This window comes from Arachis stenosperma, chromosome 10 (genome assembly GCF_014773155.1).
Source record: "Arachis stenosperma cultivar V10309 chromosome 10, arast.V10309.gnm1.PFL2, whole genome shotgun sequence".
Lineage (NCBI taxonomy): Eukaryota > Viridiplantae > Streptophyta > Magnoliopsida > Fabales > Fabaceae > Arachis > Arachis stenosperma.
In genome coordinates this window covers 125508816-125522807 of record NC_080386.1, presented here as the reverse complement: position 1 = coordinate 125522807, position 13992 = coordinate 125508816, and positions in this window count along the sequence as shown.

The window sequence follows — 13992 nt, the reverse complement described above, 5'->3', positions numbered from 1 at the left end:
TATTTATATGCATGCCCATGGGGGAATCCGGGGAGTTAAAGTGCCCGGTCACATCTTGCGACAGAGGGTCAACAAATAGTCTCAAATATACAAGCCACATAATAATCTCTTTCCCTTTTAAAATATTACCTCAAATCAAACTCCAATTCTTAAAGAAATTTTGGCAATATCTCCTCTAAGACTCAAATTTCTGCCACCCTTCAAGGGTCCCAACTATCAAACCAAACACCTCTCAGTCACTCAAATCATTTCCAGTAACAAATTATTTCATAATCAAACAAATACCAATATTAAATCTTTTTCCAAACCGACCAACTTCAACAGCAAATTATTGACAACAGCTAAACCTCACATTTTATACCATATACACAAACCATCAATTATTCACTCAGTTCATCCCTATCTTAAGGTCTTCTAGCCTAAGTTTTCACGTGACATTAAACATTAACTACGAGAAACCAAAACCATACCTTCGTACGGAATCAAAATATTCAAAGCTTCGGAGAAGCTTTCTGACTGAGCTATCGAAGAAGAAAATGTCCAGAATCGTCTATGCCTCCGGATTAGATTTTTGATTGGAGTTACGGATTGCAAGAAATCGAAGCCGGAAGTTCGAAGGAATTTACGTTCTTTCCTTTTTTTTTTTCGTTACGCTACTCTCTTTCTTTTTTTTTTTCTTTCTTATGATGTTCATCTATATATATATATATATATATATATATATATATATATATATATATATATACACGTATGACTTATGAAGGCTTATATATAAGCCGCCTTAGCTTTCCTTATTATTATTATATATGTATATATGCATAATATGCATAATATATATATATATATATAACTTAATTCAAACTATAAACCGCCTTTGATTTTTATCCTTTATAATTAATAATAGTAATAATAATATTCGCAATAGCAATGATGATCATGTAATAATAATAATAATAATAATAACAACAACGTAGTGAATATAATAACAATAATGAATACATAATACTAGGGTTTAAAACTATATAAATTTATACTACATATAATACTCATGACAATTATATCTAATAATAATAATAATAATAATAATAATAATAATAATAATAATAATAATAATAATATAGATTTGATTAAATTCAAATTATTATAAAATTAGTTCAATTACTGATAATAAAAATAATTTTTTAAAAATAAAAAATTTTAATTTTATAAAATAAATTATAACTTATTTATATTTATATTTTTAAAACTGAAGGTCGCTACAGTAGTCAATATAAGAGTGCTCATGGATCTGATCGAATTCGCATATCCGCAGTGTTTATTCAAATTGGATCCGAAAATTACAGATATCAATCCGATCTGCAAGGCTATCGGATCAAATCAAATCTGATTCGCACACTAATAGGATCAGATTGTGGATTTTATTTTATGTAGGTATTCGCATATCTATGGATTCATAAAAAGAAATAAATAAATTAGTAAATATTTTTTTATATTTTATTTCAGTTAATAATGATCATATATGTTGTATTATTTTATTTTTATTATTTAAGAAAAATATGTTTAATAATATTTTTAGAATAAACATGTTTAAAAGAGTGAAAAAATAGATTTTATTGATATTTTTAATAAAAATAAGATTTTTAAAATATTTGTATGTTTTGTGATGTATCCGAGATCCGATCCGCCAATGTGTGGATGGGATCGGATCCAAACTTAAAAGTCACGAATATTAGATCTGATATTTTAATGCGGATCGAGTAGAGATTTTGACGATATTTGATCCGATCAGATACGATACGATACGCATTCACTCCTAATGGGTTGTTATGTAGATAAGACGGGTGATACATGTTTTAAATGTTCGTGATATAAAGAACTAAAATATTATTTAAAAGTTATTAGTTTATATTTTTAAAATGTTCAATTTAATTTAATATATTTTGATTTTATTTATTTATTTACTAAATTAAGTTTTATATTAATGGATTTAGAGTTTTCTTTAGTTTAATCTAAGAAAAATGCTAGAGAATCATCAGAATTTATTATTTTTGATCATCACTTAGTTTAGCCACCAATTTAATTTCTTTGCTCTAATTCATTTAATCTAATAATCTAATAACATACTTTATCCCTTACATTTAAATATTAATAGCTAATTGATGATAGTCAAAAATAATAAATTCTTATCATCCCTAACATTTCTATTAATCTAATAAGAGCTAATATTGAAGTATTTTTTAATTTCGTGATAAAATTATTGTGTAAACAAATGAAATTAATTAAGTAATGTATTTTTTTATTTGATTTAACTTTTTATTTTTTGTTTATTTTTTTTTGTTGTATCATTAATATTCAAATTTTTAATACTTATTTAATCAGATAAAAAAAAATTAACCATTTAATAAACCATGTTGATTGAATATGATGGTATAGGTGAATACGTATATGTGCCTTTTAATTTGTCCATGCAAACACCATTATTCATTTTGATTTTAAATTCATTTTCAATATTGAAATTAATTAGCACTTTTGAAAAGGTCATGATTGTCTGCCATTATATATAGAAGATTGGTGAAGAGTTTTGTGTGTGGATTTATATGGGGCGTTTGTATGAAGTGTATTGTGTGTGGTTCAATAATAACACTCAAACCTATATGAAATTAACACATACCCGCATAAACGTGTTGACGGGACTAATTAACATTGGCAAATTATATTTAACAATTTTTGTTTTATTATATTATTGATTATTAAATATATAAAAAATTATAGTCAATGAAGCATTATTATATATAATATATGTATGTATGTAAGGTAAATTTTAGTATACAGAGCAAAATTGGTACAGATTTAAAGATTTGTTTACACCACACTTTCTAAAGCCACACTTTAAACCGTAACTCTTCATAAAGAAAAGCGTCACCTAATGGAAAAAAGTAAATTAGAAGATTTAAGAGAAGAAATAATCAAGTTATCAAAATTAATAGATCAAAAATTAATGATTTTAACTAATGTTAACTGTAATGACACCGAATTCTTAAAATCAATACAAAATGATTTTTCTCAAAATCTTTATTTTACTATAAGTTTTATTGAAGGACTTCAAAAACCTGAAAAAACTTATTTTTCACACGGAATTCCTAAGAAATGTTACCATGGAAATGATTCCCCACATCTTTATCATACTTTTAACCCACAATTAAATTCTATAGTAGATATGCTTGAAGAAATATTAGTATCCATAAAATTTCAAAGAAATAAAGAAAAAGAGAATCCCAAAGAAGAAAAATTTCAAAATATAATCAACATAACATATCTAAAAGTAAAACCACCACTAAAATTATGAATATTGAAGAAAAATTAGAAGAAGTTACAATGCTTTTTAAACAATTAAAAATGGCTCAAGAAAATAATATTATGGAACAAGGATTTCAAATAGAAGAAGAATTAGTAAATTCTGAAAATATAAAAAATGAAGAACACATCCTAGATTATTCAAGTGACGAAGAACCAGCAATTCCAATACAAGTAAAAAATGAAGCTGGAACATCTAAAGATAACCAATCTCAATACAAATGGGAAACAGGTTTTGATAATTATGCTTTTAAAAAAGGGTTTATAAATAAAGATTCAAAATATACAAAAATACCATCAAAATACGTTCCTAAAATCCAGGAAATGGAAGGAGAAAGAATGCTTGATTTAGACTGTAAAAAGAATGAAAAAGAAATTTTCAAAAATTGGTTGAATTCCTTTTTATTAGAAGCTTTTACTAATCCAAAGCTTAGTGAATTGTCTGGAAGAGATATTTGGAATTACATAGGATTTCATACTAAAGGAACTATAAGAGATTATATGACATCAATAGAAAACCAAATAATAGAAGATTTAGCAACAAAAACAACAGCTTATGATAAGATATTATATATAATGATGATTCTATATAAAGAATTTTTTGGAAAAAAATATTATAGATCATAGACAAGAGGTCTATGATAAGGAATATCAAGAAGCAAAAAACCATTTAGCTAATATCCAGATATATGATCTATGTAATGTGGAATCTTATATATGTGAATATAGAATACATTATTACAAATTAAAAGAAGAAGATAAAAATCATTATCTTAGTATGTATATAACAAAACTTCCATATCCTGCTAATGAATTTATAATGGGAAGATTTATAAGAGAAATAAATAGAGGGACAATTGAAAATAATTTTGGTGGAGCAACCGCTGCAATAAGAGAGGAAATAAAAGAACGTTGTATGCAAGAAGCCACTCAAAAAAGATTTACAAATATAATTAGAATTTGCTGTCAGGATAATGAAGAGATACCCCAAAAATATGGGCTTAATAAAAATTTTCAGAGAAAAAAAAATATCAATTTAGAAAAAGAAAATACTATCCAAACTGGAGAAAAAAGAGGTATTTTAGAACAAGAAATAACAATAAAAACAAAAGGCAAAAAAGTGACTATTGCCCAAATAAAAAAGAAAACTGTAAGTGTTGGTATTGCCAAGAAGAAGGACACTATGCAAATGAATGTCCAAAAAAGAAGGATAAAAAAGATCTTACTAAACAAATAGAAATTGCTAAGTCTTGTTTTATGGAACCTTTAGAGGAATCTGATGATAACCTAGACTATATTTTTGAATATGTCTCAGAAACAGACTCAGAGACTGAGTAATAATGCCACATTTATTACTATAAAAATAACAGAAAAATTTATAAATGCTTTTATAGATTCTGGAGCAACACAATGCTTTGCTAGTTCAAATATAAAACTTGATTGGAAAAATTAAAGAAACCATTAAGAGTTAGAATAGCTGACAAATCAATACATAAAATTGACCAAAAAACAGAGATGACTGAAATTTTTATTCAAAATTATAGGTTCATTGTTCCATCTATATATATGTTAGATTCTGGAATGGATTTTATCATAGGAAATAACTTTTTAAAACTATATCATCCATTCATTCAATAATTAACATATATAGTTTTAAAAGCTCCACACGATTCTTCAATAAATCAAAAATTAAAACGTATAAAAATACCAACTATTACTATAGATAAGATCTTAAAATTTAAAATATTTTCTATATTAGAAACATGTTATTTAAATTTATACTTTCAGATAAACATTCCAAACAATAATCTTGAAATAAAGATAGAGGAACTTTTGGATGAAATTTGTGCTGAAAATCCTTTAGATATTAAAAATACTAATAATGAATTAGTAAGCATTAAATTAAAAGATCCTACAAAAGAGATAAATGTTCCAAATAAAATTCCTTATTCCGCAAGAGATAGAGAAGAGTTCTTTTTAGAATGTAGAGATCTTTTGGAAAAAGGAATTATAAGATTAAGTAAAAGTCCTCATGCGGCTCCAGCCTTTTATGTCGAAAACAATAATGAAATTAAAAGGGAAAAACGAAGAATGGTTATTAACTATAAGAAGATGAATGAAGCAACTATTGGTGATGCTCATAAACTTCCAAGAAAAGATTCTATTTTAGAAAAGATAAAAAGAGCAACTTGGTTTTCATCTCTTGATGCAAAATCAGGATATTGGCAACTTCATTTAGACGAAGAAACAAAGAAATTAACTGCTTTTACTTGCCCAACAAAAGAATCAACAAGTGTGTTACTCTATGAATGGAATGTATTACCATTCGGATTAAAACAAGCTCCAGGTATTTATCAAAGATTTATGGAAGAAAATCTAAAAGAGTTAAATGAATTTGTTTTAGTGTACATTGATGATATACTAATTTTTACAAAACAGGATAAAGAAGATCATTTTCAAAAATTATTAATAGTTTTAGAAAGATGTAAAGAAAAAGGACTAGTTCTTAGCAAAAAGAAAGCAAGAATAGTAAAACAAGAAATAGAGTTTCTTGGATTAATTCTATCCACTCAAAGAAAGCTAAAACTTCAGCCAAATGTCCTAGAAAAGGTAAATTTATTTCCTAATAAAATAGAAGATAGAAAACAATTACAAAGATTTTTAGGATGTATAAATTATATTTCTGATCAAGGATTTTTAAAGAATATAACAGAATACACTAAAAACTTATTTCCAAAAATAAGTACTAAAAAAGAATGGAAATGGGATGAAAAAGACAGTATGCAAATTCAAAGGATTAAAGAATTATGTGAAAAACTTCCAGAACTTTATATTCCAGAAGAAAATGACTACTTAATAGTAGAAACAGATGCTTCAGACATAACCTGGTCAGGATGTCTAAAAGCTAAGAAAGCTATAAAAAGTTTGGAACAAGAAAAAGAATCACTAGATTCTAAATATTCCCAAAGGAATTACTTTGCAGGTATATTTCAGGGACTTTTACTCCAACAGAACGGAGATATACCACTCATGAAAAGGAAACTCTAGCAGCAATTAAATCTCTTAAGAAATGGAAAATTGATTTACTACCCAGAGAATTTACATTAAGAACAGATTCAAGTTATCTAACAGGTTTCATACGATATAATTTAAAAGTTGATTATAATCATGGACGATTGGTAAGATGGCAATTATTTTTGTTACAATATCCAATAAAAATTGAATATATTAAGGGTGACAAAAATGTTATTGCAGATACATTAACAAGAGAATGGAGTTCATCTACAACGCATTAGATCAAGAAATTCAGAAATACGAACAAGAACTTGAAAAATGCAAGCATTGTCAGCAAATAAGGACACAGATCCAATCCCTAAAGAAGGCCATCGAAGCAATGAAATCAACACAACAACCAAAAGCATCAGAGTTCAGCCAGCTAAGCGTGGTGGACAAATCAGGTGAAGAAAAAATTCCAGAAAATAAAACAATTGCTGAAATTATCAAAAAATCCACCCAAGATAAAAAATATTATTTATAATGGCCCCATGAAAGGAGTATATGATGCCTAGGAAAAAGCAGCACCATTTACACATCAATCAAGGATAATTCATAAAGGAGGGTTTTTAACACTGGAAGAAGCAAAGGAATCTTTCAGGGAATATGAAGCTCTTCATCCAGAGCAAACCCTAAAAAGAGCAGATAAAGCTCCAATTCAAACCCAGAGAACAGGAATAATAAGAAACATTCCTACAAGGGCTGAAATCAAGGAAAAGAAAAAGGTCTGTAGATCAAATCTCAGAGAAACCCTTAACATAGTCCTAAATTGGACTGAAGAAAAAATGGCAATCTTGGAATATTATCCTATTGCCAAAGAACAGCTAACAAAGCTGGTTATATTTCCAGATGCTTCCCCATCTGACACCTATCAGTTTTTCCAGTATGGATTAATTGATACAATTTTAATTTTTAATGACTTGAAAATTATTAGTGAGTTTCCTGCAGGATTCATTGATGCAGTAAAGAGATTTAAAAATATGATTGACAACGTAAATCCAAGGGATATATCCCTAAAATTTACGAATAGTCAACCTAGTTTTAATGAAGAAGAAGAATGCTTGGTTCCAGCACATCAAGTAATCTTCATGTCCGTCTTCCCAGGAAATTTTCAACCAATTGATCAAGTTCAAGATTTAACAATCTACAGTCATGAAGGAAGACTAGCCAGCACACTAGCAAGGGTCTTCGAAAGAACTCAAAAGATAACAAGAGAATCTCACACAAGAATCAATTATAAAAGCAGAAATACTTTGCTTGTGTCCAGTAAAAGGAATGAAATTGAAGAAAGAGAGATGAGACTCTTAGTGGAATTTGAATCAGCATTCTACAACTTATCTAGACTCATAGAAAAGCTCCCCGAAGGGATAAAGAGGAATCTCTGCTATTTGATAAAAGACAGAGAAGACCACAAGTGCCAGCTATGTGTCTCAGAGTTATCTGAAGAAAGCAATAATGAAACGGAATCAACCCACATGATAAAGGAAGGAGACAGCACATCTGAAGCATCTCTCAACATTATTGCATAATGACGTAAGCGCTTAGGTCATAGAGCACCAACAATGTAGCTGGTGCAAGATAATAAACAATGACGTAAGCAATGACGTCATAAGAAGGGTAAGGATGGGAATTGTCCATCAGACCTAACCATTATAAATAGGTTGCTTAGGCAATTGTAGAAATCATCAAACCATAGAAAGCAGGAGGCTAAGAGTACTCATATGCTAGGAGAGCAAGGAGGAAGCTGTCGAGGCGATTCTATAGTTTGAAGAAGAATTCCCTTAGGAAAAACCAATTCTAAACTCCCCTCTGGAGTTAGTATCTACAATCTCCCCTCTGGAGATAAAAATATCTTATGTAAAATATACTAAATAAAGGAAGTTTTTTTCCAAAAAGGTACGCCTTTATCCTAATTTCTTAGTTATGAATTATTTAGAAAGCTTAGAATTAACAGAAGAATCTGATTATTATAGATTAACTGCTTTATTAGATAATGAAAGACAGGCTGTTCTAAAAACAGAATTAAATCTCAAATCAAATGAAAATTTCAATAAACAAAATCTTTTAAAAGAAGTTTTTAATAGAAAAAATATAATATATGGAAAAATTCAACTTGAAGCCCCTATAAAGATAAAATCCGCCAATGGAGAACTTGAAATAGCTTTGATAAATGATGAAGAATTGAGTAAACAGATTGAGAAAATTAAGGATCAACAAAAAAGATCTAAAATTGGATGGATTCATATTAGTACTATACAAGTCTTAATCAAATCTACATATATGAAAGGAATTAATTCACCAATAAGCTTAGCAATCTGTGATAAAAGAATTACTGATGACCCAATAGATCAAATAATTGGAATTGTTCATGGAAACTTGGCAAACGTAAATGTTAAATTCAATGCCCATCTTGGATATGCTATACCTTTATCAACTGAAAACCTTGGAAGATCTATAAGTTTGGCTTATAAATTTAATAGAAAGAATCTAATGGAACAAGACGATGAACATTTTTCAATTACATATGCAATAAATTATGCTTTAACAAATAGCCATTATAGTATAATATTTAAAAATAGAGAAAGAATTTATGTTGATGAATTATTTCAGAAAATTGTAAAAACAGAAATACCAAAATATAAAGCTATTGAAAACCCAGTTCTATTATTAAAAGAACCATCAGAAAAATTAGTTTCATCAAATTTTCAAATAAGGGAATCTAAAATTAATAGCCCTTTAAGTTTATCCAAGTTAAAGATTAAAGAAGAAAATTCTAAAATAAAAGAATTAACAAAAAAGGTCGAAAAATTAAATGAAACCCTAAACATTAAATTATGACAATAAATAAAGAAAAAATATATGTAACTTATCAAGACAAGAAACAAGAGCTATTTGAAAGAGAAAATCGGTTGAATTATTTACAGTTTTCTGAAATAAATCAAAGAGCATTTGAAGCTCTAAAAATAATTTATGACAAGTTAAAAAGAGAAGTCGAAGAACTAGAAAAATTAATAGAATCTCTAGAAAATAGTGATGAATCAATGATAGAATTTGCAGAAATTTTAAGATAAATAATGAAGCATACAAAGATTGAAAGACCAGAAAATAAAATAAATAGGAAAAGGACGAAAAAATTAAAAAGTAAAATAAAGGAGTATAAAAGGGAATTAAATAATCTTCAGTTCGAAATTAATGACCTTATAATAAAAATGATAGAAATAAGAATAAATATAAACAAGTTGGAGCTAAACTTAAAAAATTTATAAATGCCTGGAAAACCATATTATGACTTAAAAGAATTAAAGCTGTTGAAAGAAAAAATGGAGAATGAAGTTAAAAAATTAAAAAGATATTTAGAAACAGCAGAAAGTGTAGAAATAAAAGAGGTTATTGAAGATTTGAAAAATTATATTAAAGAAAAAGACAAACAGATAAAAGATTTTATATACAATAATCCATGCAAAAAAGAATATTATAAACTAAAACAAGATTGAAAAACTATAAAAATGAAATCAGAATTAGTAGAAATTGTCAATACTTTTTATGAAATTGTAAACTATAAAGTACCACCAACCAAATCTATACAAATTATAAACTTATTCGAAGCAAAATATGAAGAGTTAATAGAAATTTTGAAAATAAAAATTTTGAAAAAGAAATTACATTTAAAAATTGGTATCAGAGCCAAGTTAACGATTAAGGGTAACACTTTCTCTTTAAGCAACACTTTTAATGACACGCTTTTTCAGCCACAAAAGGACAAAAATCTGTACAGACACATCTGTACACTAGATGGCCCCTGTATGTAATCGGTAAAAAGATACTGATTTAAATTTTAGTTACTTAAATGGACTAGGAATTGTTTTTTTTTTATAAGAGAAGTGCTATATATACAAATTATTTTGATTTATAAGTCATATAAATTAGACCAAACTCAATAAAAAAGACGCTCATTTCGCGCTACTTAATGATTTTTATAGCTAGCATGCTTCGCATTTTTCTTTCTTCTCTTCCTCTTTCAGTCTTTCTTCTTCTTCTCTTTTTTTGTGTTTTTTCTTTTTTTTTTTGCGTATTTTATTTTTATCGTCATTTTTTTACTACTGCTGTTATTGTTGCTTTTTTTCCCTTATTCTCTTTCTATTGATTTTGCAACATTATGTATTTTTTCTTTTTTGTTTGATTTTTTCTTCTCAAGAAGAATTATAAGAATATGAAATAAGAAGATGAAGAAGAAAAAATAGCAAAAGATGAGAAGGAGGAAGAGGAAGAGTTTTAAATTATACAGAACTTATCAAAATAAAACTACACCCAAATATCTTCGTATTATACCCAAATTTGCTGCAAATACAGAAAAATATTTTCTCTAATGCTGCATTTTTTTAAATTTTTTCCTTATTTCTATCTTTCTTTTAATTAAATGAATGTAAGTTCATCCTCTTCCAAGTAATTTTGCAGCGTTATGTGTCTCTTCTTCTTTTTTGTATTTTTTTTTGTTTTTATTCTTGTTAAGAGAGTAAAATAAGAAGAAACTTGAGAATGTAAAACAAAAAGGAAAAGATGAATAAAAAAAGAAGATGATGCAAAAAAAAAAAGAAGAAGAAGCAGCAGAAGATGAAGAGGAAGGAGAGGAAGAGTTTTGAATTATGTAGAACTTATCAGAATAGAAAATACATCCAAATATCTTTGTGTTACACCCAAATTTATTGCAAATATGGAAAAATATTTTCGCTAATACTACATTTTTCTTCTTTTTTTTGCCTTATTTCTTTCTTTCTTTTAGTTAAATGAATGTAAGTTCATCCTCTTCCAAGTAATTTTGCAGCAGTATGTGTTTCTTCTTTTTTTTATTTTTATTCTTGTTAAGAGAGTAAAACAAGAAGAAACTTGAGAAAGTAAAACAAAAAGAAAAACATGAATAAAAGAAGAAGATGGTGATGATGATGAAAAAAAAAGCAATAGAAAATGAGGAGGAGGAAGAGGAAGAGTTTTGAATTATGCAGAACTTATCAGAATAAAAATACATCCAAAATTTTTAAAATACACCTAAATATCTTCGTGTTATACCCAAATTTGCTGTAAATACAGAAAAATATTTCCTCTAATGTTATATTTTTTCTTCTTCTTTTTTTCATTATTTCTTTCTTTCTATTAGTTAAATGAATATAAGTTCATCATCTTCCAAGTAATTTTGCAGCATTATGTGTTTCTCCTTCTTTTTTGTTTGATTCTTTTATTGTTATTCTTGCTAAGAGAGTAAAATAAAAAGGAAAAGATGAATAAGAAAAAAAGTAGTAGAAGACGAGAAGGAGAAGAGTCAGAGTTTTGAATTATGCATAACTTATCAAAATAAAGTACGTCCAAATACCTTCGAGTTACACCCAAATATCTTCGTGTTACACCCAAATTTACTGCAAATACAAAAAATGTTTCCTCTAATGCTACATTTTTTTCTTCTGAATTAAACCACATCTTAGCCACTTGATTGGATTTAAAACAATAATCAATTTCGTTCTGGTTCAATTAATAAACCTGAATTATTCATTATCTTCAACAACGAGATAACTGAAGATGGAGGAGAAAGAGAAAAAGAAAGAGAAAAAAATCCAATAAAAAAAGAAAGAGAAAGAAGAGGAGGAGAAAAAAGAGGTGGTGTTGATGACGACAATAACGAAGAAGAAGAACGTACAATAATAGTACAAAACACATGAATATAAATGACTTGTAAAAATTTATATAAAAATAACATTTATATTTGTAGAATAATTTTTTTCTAATCATAAGAATTGAAGTTTAAATAAAATCATATCTAAAATTTCATACAACTAAATTCTAATCACTGAATTACTTAACTTTAATATTAAGTTAAGAGTATCATTTGAAAAATAATTGACAACATATACAAGAGAGAGAAAAAAAATTAGAAAAGGATATTGTCACTCATATTTGATAGCATCACTTTTTCTTATAAATTTATATAAATATACAATGTAAAGAAATTGTGTGTAAAATATAAGATTATAAAAAATAAGAGCGACAGTAGTATATTATATTTTAAGAAAATTTAAGATATAAAATATAAAGAAAGTATGAGGTGCAAGCATTTTTTATTAAAATTTGATTAGTATTTAATCAGTAAAAAAAGTAAATAATTTTATATTATTGGATAAAATTTTATACCATTAAAAATATTAATAATGACTAATTAATAGTTATAAATCACAAAATTTATTAGTCCCTAACACTCCTCTATATATATATATATTCGAGTAATTAAATATAAACAATAAATATTGAATTTTTGCAATTCTCCTCCAGATGCCTTTAACTCTTTTCGGAATAATTTTTAACTTTCACTGCATTATTTAACTTGTAAAACTTTTGTTCAATAACCTCCTAATTTAATTTCTTCTTCCGATGATGCTAGGTAGGATTAAAAGTGATTTAAGCCGACTTATAACTAAGTTTGAATTCGCCTCGTTAATAGTTTGATAAACTAAATTCGTAAGCTGATGAGTCAAGTTTAAACTTGAAATTAAGCTCATAAATTAAATAAGTCAAGTTTGAGTTTGAATAAGTTTAGCTCATTAGCTCATAAGCTGACTCAGTTATATATATAATGCTCTTAATTATTTAAAATTTTATATTTATTTTTTATATATAACTTTGATGTAAGACATAAATAAAAAAATTATAATTTATTAATAGATAAACTGTTGAGTTAAGAAATTAACTAAATTAATTAGTGATGACAAACATTATTTTTGGCAAAATAAATAATTAGAGTTGTTAAATTAATAAGTATACATTGCTAATTATTTATGTTATGTTGCAGGCCATAATTCAATTTTGGCAGCCTAAGTTGAATGAATAACAAAACAAAGCTAATGGGCTGAATGGAAAGTGTGAATAAAGACAAGGCCAAGTCATTCATATCAAACAAAGAAGCATAGCAAGGCACCACGGGCCAAAAAGAGAAGAACCCGATCCAAGCTTGAAATTGTTTTCAATTTTCCACCATTTTGCTCTAACCAAAGCAACGTTCCTCTCCTCTCTAATCAAGACTTCAGTAAAGTAAGAAAGAGAAAGAGAAGAAAAGCTTCCTCCATAAGCCAGTAACCAAAGAAGCAAGAAAGAGAAAAGCTAAGCTTGAAGCACAGAAGCTAAAGCAGAAAATCTAATACAAATCAAGCTTAAGAAAGGTAATCCATCTCATCTTGCATGCATCAGATCTTCATCCTTTCTTCCCTACTCTCTGTTCTATCCGAAAATGGCATTCAAAGAAAAAGTTGATCTCTGTTCTTCACTGCTACAAATCCACGGTCACAAGAGATTCTTGGGGACCAAGTTGCATCTCTATGGTTCAGATTTGGTTGACCATTGGAAAACAATTTCGGTTACTCCTTCATGGCTTTCGGTCAAGTTGAAAAAGTCAGAATGAAAGGTTCTACTTTGATGATTGAGAAGAAAAAGTGAATCTGTGGTTGGTAAAGCTCAAGGCTCAAGATGTTGACCTTGGAAGAAGGACCCAGCAACATGCAAGGAGTTAAAAGAAGTTTTTCTGTTCATTCAGAAGCAAGAAGAGAT